Raw genomic sequence first — 16,040 nt, forward strand, 5'->3', positions numbered from 1 at the left:
TACTGAAAATGTCCAAAAGTACTAACCAGGCCCAAACCTGTTTCGGTTTTCTAAGACTGGGCATTGACTCTTTTTTTTTTTTTTTTTTTTTATTTATGCAAAACTCTTAGATAATTACTGAAAAATTCCAAAAGTACTAGGCTGCAAAGAGAGGGCTATTTAAAGATCAGCCACTATAACCGCCAGTGCATTATATAAGTAGAGAAGGAAACCTAAAAGCTTACAGCACCTGGTATTCCCAGGCGGTCTCCCATCCAAGTACTAACCAGGCCCAAACCTGCTTAGCTTCCGAGATCAGACGAGATCGGGCATAGCCAGGCTGGTATGGCCGTAAGCGAATGAGGCTGCAAAGAGAGGGCTATTTAAAGATCAGCCACTATAATCGGTATTTCCAAGCAGTCTCCCATCCAAGTACTAACTGGGCCCAAACCTGCTTAGATTCTGAGATTGGGCATTGACTCTTTATTTATTTAATTTTTTTTTTTGCAAATTTATTACATAATTACTGAAAATTTCCAAAAGTACTAACCAGGCCCAAACCTGTTTCGGTTTTCTAAGACTGGGCATTGACTCTTTTTTTTTTTTTTTTTTTTGCTAGATTATTAGACAATTAGTGAAAAGTTCCAAAACTACTAAACAGGCCCAAACCTGTTTCGGTTTTCTAAGACTGGGCATTGAATCTTTTTTTTTTTTTTTTTTTTTTATTTATGCAAAACTCTTAGATAATTACTGAAAAATTCCAAAAGTACTAGGCTGCAAAGAGAGGGCTATTTAAAGATCAGCCACTATAACCGCCAGTGCATTATATAAGTAGAGAAGGAAACCTAAAAGCTTACAGCACCTGGTATTCCCAGGCGGTCTCCCATCCAAGTACTAACCAGGCCCAAACCTGCTTAGCTTCCGAGATCAGACGAGATCGGGCATAGCCAGGCTGGTATGGCCGTAAGCGAAGGTGGCTGCAAAGAGAGGGCTATTTAAAGATCAGCCACTATAACTGCCAGTGCATTATATAAGTAGAGAAGGAAACCTAAAAGCTTACAGCACCTGGTATTCCCAGGCGGTCTCCCATCCAAGTACTAACCAGGCCCAAACCTGCTTAGCTTCCGAGATCAGACGAGATCGGGGATAGCCATGCTGGTATGGCCGTAAGCGAACGAGGCTGCAAAGAGAGGGCTATTTAAAGATCAGCCACTATAATCGGTATTTCCAGGCAGTCTCCCATCCAAGTACTAACTGGGCCCAAACCTGCTTAGATTCTGAGATTGGGCATTGACTCTTTATTTATTTAAAATTTTTTTTGCAAATTTATTACATAATTACTGAAAATTTCCAAAAGTACTAACCTGGCCCAAACCTGTTTCGGTTTTCTAAGACTGGGCATTGACTCTTTTTTTATTTTTTTTTTTATTTATGCAAAACTCTTAGATAATTACTGAAATATTCCAAAAGTACTAGGCTGCAAAGAGAGGGCTATTTAAAGATCAGCCACTATAACCGCCAGTGCATTATATAAGTAGAGAAGGAAACCTAAAAGCTTACAGCACCTGGTATTCCCAGGCGGTCTCCCATCCAAGTACTAACCAGGCCCAAACCTGCTTAGCTTCCGAGATCAGACGAGATCGGGCATAGCCAGGCTGGTATGGCCGTAAGCGAAGGAGGCTGCAAAGAGAGGGCTATTTAAAGATCAGCCACTATAATCGGTATTTCCAAGCAGTCTCCCATCCAAGTACTAATTGGGCCCAAACCTGCTTAGATTCTGAGATTGGGCATTGACTCTTTATTTATTTAATTTTTTTTTTTGCAAATTTATTACATAATTACTGAAAATTTCCAAAAGTACTAACCAGGCCCAAACCTGTTTCGGTTTTCTAAGACTGGGCATTGACTCTTTTTTTTTTTGCTAGATTATTAGACAATTAATGAAAAGTTCCAAAACTACTAAACAGGCCCAAACCTGTTTCGGTTTTCTAAGACTGGGCATTGACTCTTTTTTTTTTTTTTTTTTTTTTTTTGCTAGATTATTAGACAATTAGTGAAAAGTTCCAAAACTACTAAACAGGCCCAAACCTGTTTCGGTTTTCTAAGACTGGGCATTGACTCTTTTTTTTTTTTTTTTTTTTACTTATGCAAAACTCTTAGATAATTACTGAAAAATTCCAAAAGTACTGGGCTGCAAAGAGAGGGCTATTTAAAGATCAGCCACTATAACTGCCAGTGCATTATATAAGTAGAGAAGGAAACCTAAAAGCTTACAGCACCTGGTATTCCCAGGCGGTCTCCCATCCAAGTACTAACCAGGCCCAAACCTGCTTAGCTTCCGAGATCAGACGAGATCGGGCATAGCCATGCTGGTATGGCCGTAAGCGAACGAGGCTGCAAAGAGAGGGCTATTTAAAGATCAGCCACTATAATCGGTATTTCCAGGCAGTCTCCCATCCAAGTACTAACTGGGCCCAAACCTGCTTAGATTCTGAGATTGGGCATTGACTCTTTATTTATTTAAAATTTTTTTTGCAAATTTATTACATAATTACTGAAAATTTCCAAAAGTACTAACCTGGCCCAAACCTGTTTCGGTTTTCTAAGACTGGGCATTGACTCTTTTTTTTTTTTTTTTTTTATTTATGCAAAACTCTTAGATAATTACTGAAATATTCCAAAAGTACTAGGCTGCAAAGAGAGGGCTATTTAAAGATCAGCCACTATAACCGCCAGTGCATTATATAAGTAGAGAAGGAAACCTAAAAGCTTACAGCACCTGGTATTCCCAGGCGGTCTCCCATCCAAGTACTAACCAGGCCCAAACCTGCTTAGCTTCCGAGATCAGACGAGATCGGGCATAGCCAGGCTGGTATGGCCGTAAGCGAAGGAGGCTGCAAAGAGAGGGCTATTTAAAGATCAGCCACTATAATCGGTATTTCCAAGCAGTCTCCCATCCAAGTACTAACTGGGCCCAAACCTGCTTAGATTCTGAGATTGGGCATTGACTCTTTATTTATTTAATTTTTTTTTTTGCAAATTTATTACATAATTACTGAAAATTTCCAAAAGTACTAACCAGGCCCAAACCTGTTTCGGTTTTCTAAGACTGGGCATTGACTCTTTTTTTTTTTTTTTTTTTTTTTTTTTTGCTAGATTATTAGACAATTAATGAAAAGTTCCAAAACTACTAAGCAGGCCCAAACTTGTTTCGGTTTTCTAAGACTGGGCATTGACTCTTTTTTTTTTTTTTTTTTTTTTTTTTGCTAGATTATCAGACAATTAGTGAAAAGTTCCAAAACTACTAAACAGGCCCAAACCTGTTTCGGTTTTCTAAGACTGGGCATTGACTCTTTTTTTTTTTTTTTTTTTTTTATTTATGCAAAACTCTTAGATAATTACTGAAAAATTCCAAAAGTACTAGGCTGCAAAGAGAGGGCTATTTAAAGATCAGCCACTATAACCGCCAGTGCATTATATAAGTAGAGAAGGAAACCTAAAAGCTTACAGCACCTGGTATTCCCAGGCGGTCTCCCATCCAAGTACTAACCAGGCCCAAACCTGCTTAGCTTCCGAGATCAGACGAGATCGGGCATAGCCAGGCTGGTATGGCCGTAAGCGAATGAGGCTGCAAAGAGAGGGCTATTTAAAGATCAGCCACTATAATCGGTATTTCCAAGCAGTCTCCCATCCAAGTACTAACTGGGCCCAAACCTGCTTAGATTCTGAGATTGGGCATTGACTCTTTATTTATTTAATTTTTTTTTTTGCAAATTTATTACATAATTACTGAAAATTTCCAAAAGTACTAACCAGGCCCAAACCTGTTTCGGTTTTCTAAGACTGGGCATTGACTCTTTTTTTTTTTTTTTTGTTTTGCTAGATTATTAGACAATTAGTGAAAAGTTCCAAAACTACTAAACAGGCCCAAACCTGTTTCGGTTTTCTAAGACTGGGCATTGAATCTTTTTTTTTTTTTTTTTTTTTTATTTATGCAAAACTCTTAGATAATTACTGAAAAATTCCAAAAGTACTAGGCTGCAAAGAGAGGGCTATTTAAAGATCAGCCACTATAACCGCCAGTGCATTATATAAGTAGAGAAGGAAACCTAAAAGCTTACAGCACCTGGTATTCCCAGGCGGTCTCCCATCCAAGTACTAACCAGGCCCAAACCTGCTTAGCTTCCGAGATCAGACGAGATCGGGCATAGCCAGGCTGGTATGGCCGTAAGCGAAGGTGGCTGCAAAGAGAGGGCTATTTAAAGATCAGCCACTATAACTGCCAGTGCATTATATAAGTAGAGAAGGAAACCTAAAAGCTTACAGCACCTGGTATTCCCAGGCGGTCTCCCATCCAAGTACTAACCAGGCCCAAACCTGCTTAGCTTCCGAGATCAGACGAGATCGGGGATAGCCATGCTGGTATGGCCGTAAGCGAACGAGGCTGCAAAGAGAGGGCTATTTAAAGATCAGCCACTATAATCGGTATTTCCAGGCAGTCTCCCATCCAAGTACTAACTGGGCCCAAACCTGCTTAGATTCTGAGATTGGGCATTGACTCTTTATTTATTTAAAATTTTTTTTGCAAATTTATTACATAATTACTGAAAATTTCCAAAAGTACTAACCTGGCCCAAACCTGTTTCGGTTTTCTAAGACTGGGCATTGACTCTTTTTTTTTTTTTTTTTTTATTTATGCAAAACTCTTAGATAATTACTGAAATATTCCAAAAGTACTAGGCTGCAAAGAGAGGGCTATTTAAAGATCAGCCACTATAACCGCCAGTGCATTATATAAGTAGAGAAGGAAACCTAAAAGCTTACAGCACCTGGTATTCCCAGGCGGTCTCCCATCCAAGTACTAACCAGGCCCAAACCTGCTTAGCTTCCGAGATCAGACGAGATCGGGCATAGCCAGGCTGGTATGGCCGTAAGCGAAGGAGGCTGCAAAGAGAGGGCTATTTAAAGATCAGCCACTATAATCGGTATTTCCAAGCAGTCTCCCATCCAAGTACTAACTGGGCCCAAACCTGCTTAGATTCTGAGATTGGGCATTGACTCTTTATTTATTTAATTTTTTTTTTTGCAAATTTATTACATAATTACTGAAAATTTCCAAAAGTACTAACCAGGCCCAAACCTGTTTCGGTTTTCTAAGACTGGGCATTGACTCTTTTTTTTTTTGCTAGATTATTAGACAATTAATGAAAAGTTCCAAAACTACTAAACAGGCCCAAACCTGTTTCGGTTTTCTAAGACTGGGCATTGACTCTTTTTTTTTTTTTTTTTTTTTTTTGCTAGATTATTAGACAATTAGTGAAAAGTTCCAAAACTACTAAACAGGCCCAAACCTGTTTCGGTTTTCTAAGACTGGGCATTGACTCTTTTTTTTTTTTTTTTTTTTTACTTATGCAAAACTCTTAGATAATTACTGAAAAATTCCAAAAGTACTGGGCTGCAAAGAGAGGGCTATTTAAAGATCAGCCACTATAACTGCCAGTGCATTATATAAGTAGAGAAGGAAACCTAAAAGCTTACAGCACCTGGTATTCCCAGGCGGTCTCCCATCCAAGTACTAACCAGGCCCAAACCTGCTTAGCTTCCGAGATCAGACGAGATCGGGCATAGCCATGCTGGTATGGCCGTAAGCGAACGAGGCTGCAAAGAGAGGGCTATTTAAAGATCAGCCACTATAATCGGTATTTCCAGGCAGTCTCCCATCCAAGTACTAACTGGGCCCAAACCTGCTTAGATTCTGAGATTGGGCATTGACTCTTTATTTATTTAAAATTTTTTTTGCAAATTTATTACATAATTACTGAAAATTTCCAAAAGTACTAACCTGGCCCAAACCTGTTTCGGTTTTCTAAGACTGGGCATTGACTCTTTTTTTTTTTTTTTTTTTATTTATGCAAAACTCTTAGATAATTACTGAAATATTCCAAAAGTACTAGGCTGCAAAGAGAGGGCTATTTAAAGATCAGCCACTATAACCGCCAGTGCATTATATAAGTAGAGAAGGAAACCTAAAAGCTTACAGCACCTGGTATTCCCAGGCGGTCTCCCATCCAAGTACTAACCAGGCCCAAACCTGCTTAGCTTCTGAGATCAGACGAGATCGGGCATAGCCAGGCTGGTATGGCCATAAGCGAAGGAGGCTGCAAAGAGAGGGCTATTTAAAGATCAGCCACTATAATCGGTATTTCCAAGCAGTCTCCCATCCAAGTACTAACTGGGCCCAAACCTGCTTAGATTCTGAGATTGGGCATTGACTCTTTATTTATTTAATTTTTTTTTTTGCAAATTTATTACATAATTACTGAAAATTTCCAAAAGTACTAACCAGGCCCAAACCTGTTTCGGTTTTCTAAGACTGGGCATTGACTCTTTTTTTTTTTTTTTTTTTTTTTTTTTTGCTAGATTATTAGACAATTAATGAAAAGTTCCAAAACTACTAAGCAGGCCCAAACTTGTTTCGGTTTTCTAAGACTGGGCATTGACTCTTTTTTTTTTTTTTTTTTTTTTTTTTGCTAGATTATCAGACAATTAGTGAAAAGTTCCAAAACTACTAAACAGGCCCAAACCTGTTTCGGTTTTCTAAGACTGGGCATTGACTCTTTTTTTTTTTTTTTTTTTTTTATTTATGCAAAACTCTTAGATAATTACTGAAAAATTCCAAAAGTACTAGGCTGCAAAGAGAGGGCTATTTAAAGATCAGCCACTATAACCGCCAGTGCATTATATAAGTAGAGAAGGAAACCTAAAAGCTTACAGCACCTGGTATTCCCAGGCGGTCTCCCATCCAAGTACTAACCAGGCCCAAACCTGCTTAGCTTCCGAGATCAGACGAGATCGGGCATAGCCAGGCTGGTATGGCCGTAAGCGAATGAGGCTGCAAAGAGAGGGCTATTTAAAGATCAGCCACTATAATCGGTATTTCCAAGCAGTCTCCCATCCAAGTACTAACTGGGCCCAAACCTGCTTAGATTCTGAGATTGGGCATTGACTCTTTATTTATTTAATTTTTTTTTTTGCAAATTTATTACATAATTACTGAAAATTTCCAAAAGTACTAACCAGGCCCAAACCTGTTTCGGTTTTCTAAGACTGGGCATTGACTCTTTTTTTGTTTTTTTTGTTTTGCTAGATTATTAGACAATTAGTGAAAAGTTCCAAAACTACTAAACAGGCCCAAACCTGTTTCGGTTTTCTAAGACTGGGCATTGAATCTTTTTTTTTTTTTTTTTTTTTTATTTATGCAAAACTCTTAGATAATTACTGAAAAATTCCAAAAGTACTAGGCTGCAAAGAGAGGGCTATTTAAAGATCAGCCACTATAACCGCCAGTGCATTATATAAGTAGAGAAGGAAACCTAAAAGCTTACAGCACCTGGTATTCCCAGGCGGTCTCCCATCCAAGTACTAACCAGGCCCAAACCTGCTTAGCTTCCGAGATCAGGCATAGCCTTTTTTTTTTTTTTTTTTTTTTTTTCTTTTTTATTGAAATTCACAAATTTACAGTTCAATTTCAATTGTTCACATCAAGAAAACATAATCATGTCATTTTTAAACCTTCAGAACATAAATTTTTACCAGTTATACAAAACCTCTTTTCTATCCCCCTCTTTTATGAATTTATTACCGGTTACAAAGAAGTCCTTCACATCATCTCCCCCATATTTACAGCACATTTCAATATCTCTTGTCATTATTGCTTTGAACAAGTCTTTTATTTTGACTTTTCTCCCTTCGAAGTGTGCATAATTCCGTCTAAGTACAACTGCTAATCTAGCATGGCTTAGTACATAATTGATAAACCAAAAGTCTATTGCTGTCTTCTTCTGAAACACTCCAAATAAAAATATTTTACTCCATCCCTCCTCCAAATTCACATCATCAAAGCAATTCTTTTTTAACAGACTTTTTAAGAAAACAAAAAAATCTTTTAATTCATTACATTCCAAAAAATAATGCAAAAAAGTCTCATGGTCAGTGTTACATACATCACACATCACATTATTATCATTATTTATTTTATTTAGTACCACATTTGTATAGATTCTATTGTGTCTGATTAAGAAGTCATTATTTTCACATTCTATAGTATTGTATTTTATATCCATATTTGACCATATTTTCTTTACATCCAAGTCTTCAAACACCCTACTCCATACTTTTTCAGATGCTGGCACTTTTATTTGATCCATTATAAACAAGCCATAGACTTTCTTTACGCTAATGCTTTTTATATTATATTTTTCCCCGTCTTTCATTATGTACATCTCAGGCAAATCCTGTTGTTTTTTCTTTACACAACTCTTTTCTATAACATTCACCCATTTCGATGGTAGACTCGCTTTAATTCTTTCATATATATTGTTTACCTTTACTCTGCTCTCCATGCCATCCAACTCACACACTGAGTCATATATACAGTTATTTCTAAGAAAACCTGGAATAACTTCATAAATAATATCTTTCACTTGCCTTATTCCGGCTTCTAAGAATTTGGGCTCATACAATGTTTTATTATTGTGTTTAAATTTCTCGTTTAAAAACAAAGGCAAATTTATAAATGTGTGCACCTCTGTGCAATCATACTCTGCTTTTGGCAGGAATTGCCTCCATGCCTCCATCACCTCCCTGTATATGTCTGGCATTCCCACAGTCATTGACTGTTTAAAGCCCATATACCACCCATACTCTCCCATTCTTCCAACATCATCAATGTATTTCTTTAAGAATTCTCTCCAACCAAACTCCCATCTTCCTTCCATATATTTTTTAACAGTTTTTATTCTTATTGCCAACTTTTTTGTTTCTAAATCAATCAGCTTTAGTCCACCTTCCTGTTTCCTCGCCACCAATGTTTTTTGTGCAATTTTAACTCCCTTCCCTTCCCATATAAAATCATGTACAATTTTATTTAATTCATTCATCACCCACTCAGGCATTTCAATTACACTCATTACATATACGCATACCGACAGCATAAGATTATTAACCACAATTATTTTCCCTTTTATCCTTAATTTTCTTCCTTTCCATGCAATACAAACTGTTCTTATCTTATTTATCACTCCAGCCCATGTTATATTCCTTGCCTCCTTTGAATCTACCCCCAAATATACACCCAACACTTTCATGTACTTTTCCTCAACCCTCACACCTACATCAGCTCTTTCTACTTCTCCTATATACATTATTTCAGATTTTTCTCTATTTATTTTCGCCCCTGATGCCTTTCCATATTTTTCTACCAACTCTAAGACTTTTTCCACACTGCTTATTTCCCTTACTGTCACTGTTGTGTCATCGGCATACTGGTTAATTACACACTTCCCTCCATATGGCAACTCAATTCCTCTTATTCTCTTGTCTCTCTTAATTAATGATGCCAAAGGTTCAATGGAAAGGGCATATAATAAAGCAGATAGCGGGCAGCCTTGCCGCACTGACCTTCCCACATCAAATGTATCCGTCAATATTCCATTCACCTTTACACAGCTTCTTGCACTTCCATACAATCTCCTCACCCATCCTACCATTCTCTCCCCAAAACCAAACTTTTCTAAGACCTTAAATAAAAACTTGTGTTCGACCCTATCAAAGGCCTTGTTCCAGTCAATCCCCAACACTATCCCACCCTTCCCATCCCTCGTCATATACTCAATCACATCTCTGATTGTTCCAATTGTATCTGCTATATCTCTTCCAGGAATGCTGTAGCTTTGTGTTGGCTGAATAATGTCTCCTATTACTCTTTTCATCCTATTTGCTAAAACTTTGGTAAGTATTTTGTAGTCTGTGTTCAACAAACTAATCGGCCTATAATTTTCTAAATCTAATTTATTCCCCTTTTTAAAAACTAGTGTTATCACTCCCTCTACCATTTTACTTTGTATTATTTCTGTTCTCTCCATTCTCTTATATACTTCCACTAAAATTGGTGCTACATAATTTTTATATAATTTATACCATTCTGTCCCTATCCCATCACTTCCTGGGCTTTTCCCACTTCTTAAACCTTCTATTGCAGCTATAACCTCTTCTTCCTCTATCTCTCTATCACACCATCTCTTTTCTTCTTCTCCTAGCTCCCTCTCTACACACTTCAATACTTCCTCTATACTTGTCTCATCCACACACCCTCTCATATACAACTCACCATAAAACTCTTGCACCCTCTCCAATATCTCTACATAGTCCGTTATTATCTCTCTCTTTTTTGAATATATTTCATGGATATATGTCTTACTTTGCCTTCTTTTTTCTAAACCCAGGAAATACCCTGTGCACTTTTCTCCTTCCAGTGCATATTTCGCCTTACTTCTTAAAATTGCTCCTTTGCATTTTTCCCTCTCATATCTCTCTAACCTCATATTCACTTCTATATATTTTTCCATGCAATATCCTTCTTCATCATCTACTCTGCTGAGTTCTATCCTCACTTGTTCTCTGAGCTCCCTTTCCTCTTTCATCATCCTCTCTTTTCTTTTCTTGCTATACTTTATGCTTAAAGCTTTAATTTTATTTTTTACCTCCTCCCATATCTTACCAATGTCATTATTGAATTCATCTTCCTCCCAGCATTCCTTCAACCACTGATTTTCCTGAAGTAGTAACACTTTCATCTGTTGTCTATACTCCTCTTCTTCAATATACCCTGCATTTAGTATCCACAACCCTCCACCCACCTCTCTCCTTCCGACTTTGATTCTAAATCTAACCCCATCATGATCACTAAAGTTATTCCTCTGATGTCTTATTTCATCAATATAGATTATGGTATCTCCCTGCACAATCACTAGATCAATCCTACTCTGTTTTAATATCCCTTCTCTCATCTGTCTCCTTGTGAACTCTCTCTTCTCTGGATTCTCATGTCTCCATACATCTAGTAATCCCTTATCTCTCATTACTTCCATTAACATTAATCTTGATTTTTCCCACCTGAAACTCCCTCCTTTCCCAACATCCAATCTACTACATATAATGTTAAAATCGCCTACTATTATGCACCTTCCAACAATTAGATCCTTTAGTTCTTCAATACAACACCTCTTATCATTTTCCACATTCGGAACATATATATTAATTAATCTGAATTCAATACCTTTGAATTTAAATTCTATAACTAAAATTCTCCCTACCTGGTCTCTGTACACCTGCCTTACATTTTCAATCCTATCTTTTTTAATCATTATTGCTACACCCCTTGCATTTCTTGCACCATTATTAAAGTATATATCTCCCTTCCATACATCCTTTACTTCTCTCACTTTTCCATCATCCCAATTCGTTTCTTGAATACAAATTATATCACTCCTATATGTAAATTTTAACTCCTTCAACTTGTTAATATTCCTTAACCCATTTGCATTTACTGAAGTAACAGAAACCATGCCAGCAACCCAAAGAAAAATATATTACTTTTTAAACCAAAACATCTAATACCATTTCAGAATTCACGTACCAGAGCGTTGTTCTTTTATCAGTTCAATTCTGTCCTTGTCTCTCTCCGCCTTTCTTTTGACAGTCAGTTTTTGTAGTGTTGTCTGCATTCTTTGAGGAATCTTACTTTCCTTCTTTTGAGGTACTGCTTGTTGCTCTACCTTTTTCTCTTTTTTAGTTCCCACTAGCTTTATATCCTCTTCATACTCTTCCTCCTCTTCATCTTCTTCATCCTGCTTCTCCTCCTCTTCTTCCTTCTCCTCCATCCTTTCCTCATCATCGGCCTCCTCACCAGCTGTTCCAGCTCTCTGTCCCCTTCCAGCTCCATCCTGTCCATTACCGCTTTCTCCTCCATCTTTTGTAACTTCCATGTCATCCTCGCTCACTGTGCTTTGCTTCTCTGTTTGATCGTCCTCCCTCCTCTCATCGTCTTCACTTTGTTCACCCTCCTCCTCTATCACTCTCTCTGTTTGCTCTCCACACTCCCTTGCATAGTGGCCTACCTTGCCACATGAAAAACACTTAAACTCTGGGCATTCTCGAAACAAATGCCCTGTTTTAATGCACAACCTGCATACACGCACCTGCCTGTCATGTATAACACGAAAGTACTCTGTGCCTCTTAATGTTTCAAACCTGGTTGAATATGGGAGTGAGCGAACTTCATCAGTGAACCGGACTTTTAAGAATCTCGTTCCATCTAAAATGTCAGTTCCTGGCCATACCCGGCGCTTAATGGCAGACAATGGTTTAACTCCCCATTCTTCCAGTTTTGCAAAAATCTTCTGATCTTCCAAATAAACTGGCAGGTTAATAAATGACACTACCATTTCATTGTTCACTATGTCTCTGGCATGCACCATTGCTCCTTTTACTCTAACACCGTCCATCAGTTTACTCTTTGCCATATCATCCTTCATTGTAAGTTCGTATGACCTTTCTCCTCTCACTCTGCATCCCACCACTTCTCCACACTCCTTCTTTACACCTCTTAATAAGTCCATCATAGAGATTTTTTCTGTTCCTGCCACTTCAACTTCCACAGTCAACTCTTTGGAATATTTCTCATGGTGTTCTCCACATACCTCTTTTCTGATATTCCTCCTTTCATCGCTTGCATGCATGGAAGTTTGATGTCCTTTTCCGCTGTCATTATCCATGCTTTGTCCATTGTTTGCTTGTCCGGCTTTCATTTTGAGTTCTTTGTTTGCTGCCATGCTTTCTATTTCCATCACAAAAATAAAACTGTATTTGATGGTCCCCCAAACAGCAAAGGCTGCTGGGGGAACACTGTAGACACAAAATAAACTTTAACTTTTGAAGACAGGGGTTATTTCAAAAAATAAAAACGAATTTAAATACTGTTTTAGATGTAAAGTTTCTCTGTTTGCTCTTTCACCAAGTCACTTCCTGGACTGTACCACTATCGGGCATAGCCAGGCTGGTATGGCCGTAAGCGAAGGTGGCTGCAAAGAGAGGGCTATTTAAAGATCAGCCACTATAACTGCCAGTGCATTATATAAGTAGAGAAGGAAACCTAAAAGCTTACAGCACCTGGTATTCCCAGGCGGTCTCCCATCCAAGTACTAACCAGGCCCAAACCTGCTTAGCTTCCGAGATCAGACGAGATCGGGCATAGCCATGCTGGTATGGCCGTAAGCGAACGAGGCTGCAAAGAGAGGGCTATTTAAAGATCAGCCACTATAATCGGTATTTCCAGGCAGTCTCCCATCCAAGTACTAACTGGGCCCAAACCTGCTTAGATTCTGAGATTGGGCATTGACTCTTTATTTATTTAAAATTTTTTTTGCAAATTTATTACATAATTACTGAAAATTTCCAAAAGTACTAACCTGGCCCAAACCTGTTTCGGTTTTCTAAGACTGGGCATTGACTCTTTTTTTTTTTTTTTTTTATTTATGCAAAACTCTTAGATAATTACTGAAATATTCCAAAAGTACTAGGCTGCAAAGAGAGGGCTATTTAAAGATCAGCCACTATAACCGCCAGTGCATTATATAAGTAGAGAAGGAAACCTAAAAGCTTACAGCACCTGGTATTCCCAGGCGGTCTCCCATCCAAGTACTAACCAGGCCCAAACCTGCTTAGCTTCCGAGATCAGACGAGATCGGGCATAGCCAGGCTGGTATGGCCGTAAGCGAAGGAGGCTGCAAAGAGAGGGCTATTTAAAGATCAGCCACTATAATCGGTATTTCCAAGCAGTCTCCCATCCAAGTACTAACTGGGCCCAAACCTGCTTAGATTCTGAGATTGGGCATTGACTCTTTATTTATTTAATTTTTTTTTTTGCAAATTTATTACATAATTACTGAAAATTTCCAAAAGTACTAACCAGGCCCAAACCTGTTTCGGTTTTCTAAGACTGGGCATTGACTCTTTTTTTTTTTGCTAGATTATTAGACAATTAATGAAAAGTTCCAAAACTACTAAACAGGCCCAAACCTGTTTCGGTTTTCTAAGACTGGGCATTGACTCTTTTTTTTTTTTTTTTTTTTTTTGCTAGATTATTAGACAATTAGTGAAAAGTTCCAAAACTACTAAACAGGCCCAAACCTGTTTCGGTTTTCTAAGACTGGGCATTGACTCTTTTTTTTTTTTTTTTTTTTTACTTATGCAAAACTCTTAGATAATTACTGAAAAATTCCAAAAGTACTGGGCTGCAAAGAGAGGGCTATTTAAAGATCAGCCACTATAACTGCCAGTGCATTATATAAGTAGAGAAGGAAACCTAAAAGCTTACAGCACCTGGTATTCCCAGGCGGTCTCCCATCCAAGTACTAACCAGGCCCAAACCTGCTTAGCTTCCGAGATCAGACGAGATCGGGCATAGCCATGCTGGTATGGCCGTAAGCGAACGAGGCTGCAAAGAGAGGGCTATTTAAAGATCAGCCACTATAATCGGTATTTCCAAGCAGTCTCCCATCCAAGTACTAACTGGGCCCAAACCTGCTTAGATTCTGAGATTGGGCATTGACTCTTTATTTATTTAATTTTTTTTTTTGCAAATTTATTACATAATTACTGAAAATTTCCAAAAGTACTAACCAGGCCCAAACCTGTTTCGGTTTTCTAAGACTGGGCATTGACTCTTTTTTTTTTTGCTAGATTATTAGACAATTAATGAAAAGTTCCAAAACTACTAAACAGGCCCAAACCTGTTTCGGTTTTCTAAGACTGGGCATTGACTCTTTTTTTTTTTTTTTTTTTTTTTGCTAGATTATTAGACAATTAGTGAAAAGTTCCAAAACTACTAAACAGGCCCAAACCTGTTTCGGTTTTCTAAGACTGGGCATTGACTCTTTTTTTTTTTTTTTTTTTTTACTTATGCAAAACTCTTAGATAATTACTGAAAAATTCCAAAAGTACTGGGCTGCAAAGAGAGGGCTATTTAAAGATCAGCCACTATAACTGCCAGTGCATTATATAAGTAGAGAAGGAAACCTAAAAGCTTACAGCACCTGGTATTCCCAGGCGGTCTCCCATCCAAGTACTAACCAGGCCCAAACCTGCTTAGCTTCCGAGATCAGACGAGATCGGGCATAGCCATGCTGGTATGGCCGTAAGCGAACGAGGCTGCAAAGAGAGGGCTATTTAAAGATCAGCCACTATAATCGGTATTTCCAGGCAGTCTCCCATCCAAGTACTAACTGGGCCCAAACCTGCTTAGATTCTGAGATTGGGCATTGACTCTTTATTTATTTAAAAATTTTTTTGCAAATTTATTACATAATTACTGAAAATTTCCAAAAGTACTAACCTGGCCCAAACCTGTTTCGGTTTTCTAAGACTGGGCATTGACTCTTTTTTTTTTTTTTTTTTTATTTATGCAAAACTCTTAGATAATTACTGAAATATTCCAAAAGTACTAGGCTGCAAAGAGAGGGCTATTTAAAGATCAGCCACTATAACCGCCAGTGCATTATATAAGTAGAGAAGGAAACCTAAAAGCTTACAGCACCTGGTATTCCCAGGCGGTCTCCCATCCAAGTACTAACCAGGCCCAAACCTGCTTAGCTTCCGAGATCAGACGAGATCGGGCATAGCCAGGCTGGTATGGCCGTAAGCGAAGGAGGCTGCAAAGAGAGGGCTATTTAAAGATCAGCCACTATAATCGGTATTTCCAAGCAGTCTCCCATCCAAGTACTAACTGGGCCCAAACCTGCTTAGATTCTGAGATTGGGCATTGACTCTTTATTTATTTAATTTTTTTTTTTTGCAAATTTATTACATAATTACTGAAAATTTCCAAAAGTACTAACCAGGCCCAAACCTGTTTCGGTTTTCTAAGACTGGGCATTGACTCTTTTTTTTTTTTTTTTTTTTTTTTTTTTTGCTAGATTATTAGACAATTAATGAAAAGTTCCAAAACTACTAAGCAGGCCCAAACTTGTTTCGGTTTTCTAAGACTGGGCATTGACTCTTTTTTTTTTTTTTTTTTTTTTTTTGCTAGATTATCAGACAATTAGTGAAAAGTTCCAAAACTACTAAACAGGCCCAAACCTGTTTCGGTTTTCTAAGACTGGGCATTGACTCTTTTTTTTTTTTTTTTTTTTTATTTATGCAAAACTCTTAGATAATTACTGAAA

General features: G+C 38.0%; 18 non-coding genes across 18 annotated transcripts; all 18 read right to left on the minus strand.

Moving 5' to 3' along the window:
• Window positions 1-217: 217 nt before the first annotated feature.
• LOC132136638 (5S ribosomal RNA) lies at window positions 218-336 on the minus strand. Its single transcript, XR_009431495.1, has one exon. It is a non-coding gene; the product is annotated as a 5S ribosomal RNA (ribosomal RNA).
• Window positions 337-829: 493 nt separating this feature from the next.
• LOC132136639 (5S ribosomal RNA) lies at window positions 830-948 on the minus strand. The gene has a single exon (XR_009431496.1). It is a non-coding gene; the product is annotated as a 5S ribosomal RNA (ribosomal RNA).
• An 84-nt stretch (window positions 949-1,032) lies between these two features.
• On the minus strand, window positions 1,033-1,151 carry LOC132135905 (5S ribosomal RNA). The gene has a single exon (XR_009430821.1). It is a non-coding gene; the product is annotated as a 5S ribosomal RNA (ribosomal RNA).
• Window positions 1,152-1,532: 381 nt separating this feature from the next.
• LOC132136640 (5S ribosomal RNA) lies at window positions 1,533-1,651 on the minus strand. The gene has a single exon (XR_009431497.1). It is a non-coding gene; the product is annotated as a 5S ribosomal RNA (ribosomal RNA).
• Window positions 1,652-2,246: 595 nt separating this feature from the next.
• Window positions 2,247-2,365, minus strand: LOC132135706 (5S ribosomal RNA). Its single transcript, XR_009430635.1, has one exon. It is a non-coding gene; the product is annotated as a 5S ribosomal RNA (ribosomal RNA).
• Window positions 2,366-2,746: 381 nt separating this feature from the next.
• Window positions 2,747-2,865, minus strand: LOC132136642 (5S ribosomal RNA). The gene has a single exon (XR_009431499.1). It is a non-coding gene; the product is annotated as a 5S ribosomal RNA (ribosomal RNA).
• A 615-nt stretch (window positions 2,866-3,480) lies between these two features.
• On the minus strand, window positions 3,481-3,599 carry LOC132136643 (5S ribosomal RNA). The gene has a single exon (XR_009431500.1). It is a non-coding gene; the product is annotated as a 5S ribosomal RNA (ribosomal RNA).
• A 494-nt stretch (window positions 3,600-4,093) lies between these two features.
• On the minus strand, window positions 4,094-4,212 carry LOC132136644 (5S ribosomal RNA). The gene has a single exon (XR_009431501.1). It is a non-coding gene; the product is annotated as a 5S ribosomal RNA (ribosomal RNA).
• An 84-nt stretch (window positions 4,213-4,296) lies between these two features.
• Window positions 4,297-4,415, minus strand: LOC132135906 (5S ribosomal RNA). Its single transcript, XR_009430822.1, has one exon. It is a non-coding gene; the product is annotated as a 5S ribosomal RNA (ribosomal RNA).
• Window positions 4,416-4,796: 381 nt separating this feature from the next.
• On the minus strand, window positions 4,797-4,915 carry LOC132136645 (5S ribosomal RNA). The gene has a single exon (XR_009431502.1). It is a non-coding gene; the product is annotated as a 5S ribosomal RNA (ribosomal RNA).
• Window positions 4,916-5,510: 595 nt separating this feature from the next.
• Window positions 5,511-5,629, minus strand: LOC132135708 (5S ribosomal RNA). The gene has a single exon (XR_009430636.1). It is a non-coding gene; the product is annotated as a 5S ribosomal RNA (ribosomal RNA).
• Window positions 5,630-6,010: 381 nt separating this feature from the next.
• On the minus strand, window positions 6,011-6,129 carry LOC132135956 (5S ribosomal RNA). The gene has a single exon (XR_009430868.1). It is a non-coding gene; the product is annotated as a 5S ribosomal RNA (ribosomal RNA).
• A 615-nt stretch (window positions 6,130-6,744) lies between these two features.
• LOC132136646 (5S ribosomal RNA) lies at window positions 6,745-6,863 on the minus strand. The gene has a single exon (XR_009431503.1). It is a non-coding gene; the product is annotated as a 5S ribosomal RNA (ribosomal RNA).
• A 6,112-nt stretch (window positions 6,864-12,975) lies between these two features.
• Window positions 12,976-13,094, minus strand: LOC132135709 (5S ribosomal RNA). The gene has a single exon (XR_009430637.1). It is a non-coding gene; the product is annotated as a 5S ribosomal RNA (ribosomal RNA).
• A 380-nt stretch (window positions 13,095-13,474) lies between these two features.
• LOC132136648 (5S ribosomal RNA) lies at window positions 13,475-13,593 on the minus strand. The gene has a single exon (XR_009431504.1). It is a non-coding gene; the product is annotated as a 5S ribosomal RNA (ribosomal RNA).
• Window positions 13,594-14,187: 594 nt separating this feature from the next.
• On the minus strand, window positions 14,188-14,306 carry LOC132135710 (5S ribosomal RNA). The gene has a single exon (XR_009430638.1). It is a non-coding gene; the product is annotated as a 5S ribosomal RNA (ribosomal RNA).
• Window positions 14,307-14,900: 594 nt separating this feature from the next.
• On the minus strand, window positions 14,901-15,019 carry LOC132135712 (5S ribosomal RNA). The gene has a single exon (XR_009430640.1). It is a non-coding gene; the product is annotated as a 5S ribosomal RNA (ribosomal RNA).
• A 381-nt stretch (window positions 15,020-15,400) lies between these two features.
• Window positions 15,401-15,519, minus strand: LOC132136649 (5S ribosomal RNA). Its single transcript, XR_009431505.1, has one exon. It is a non-coding gene; the product is annotated as a 5S ribosomal RNA (ribosomal RNA).
• Between the last annotated feature and the right edge of the window lie 521 nt (window positions 15,520-16,040).

The sequence above is a fragment of the Carassius carassius genome, unplaced genomic scaffold, assembly GCF_963082965.1.
Source record: "Carassius carassius unplaced genomic scaffold, fCarCar2.1 SCAFFOLD_60, whole genome shotgun sequence".
Taxonomy (NCBI): domain Eukaryota; kingdom Metazoa; phylum Chordata; class Actinopteri; order Cypriniformes; family Cyprinidae; genus Carassius; species Carassius carassius.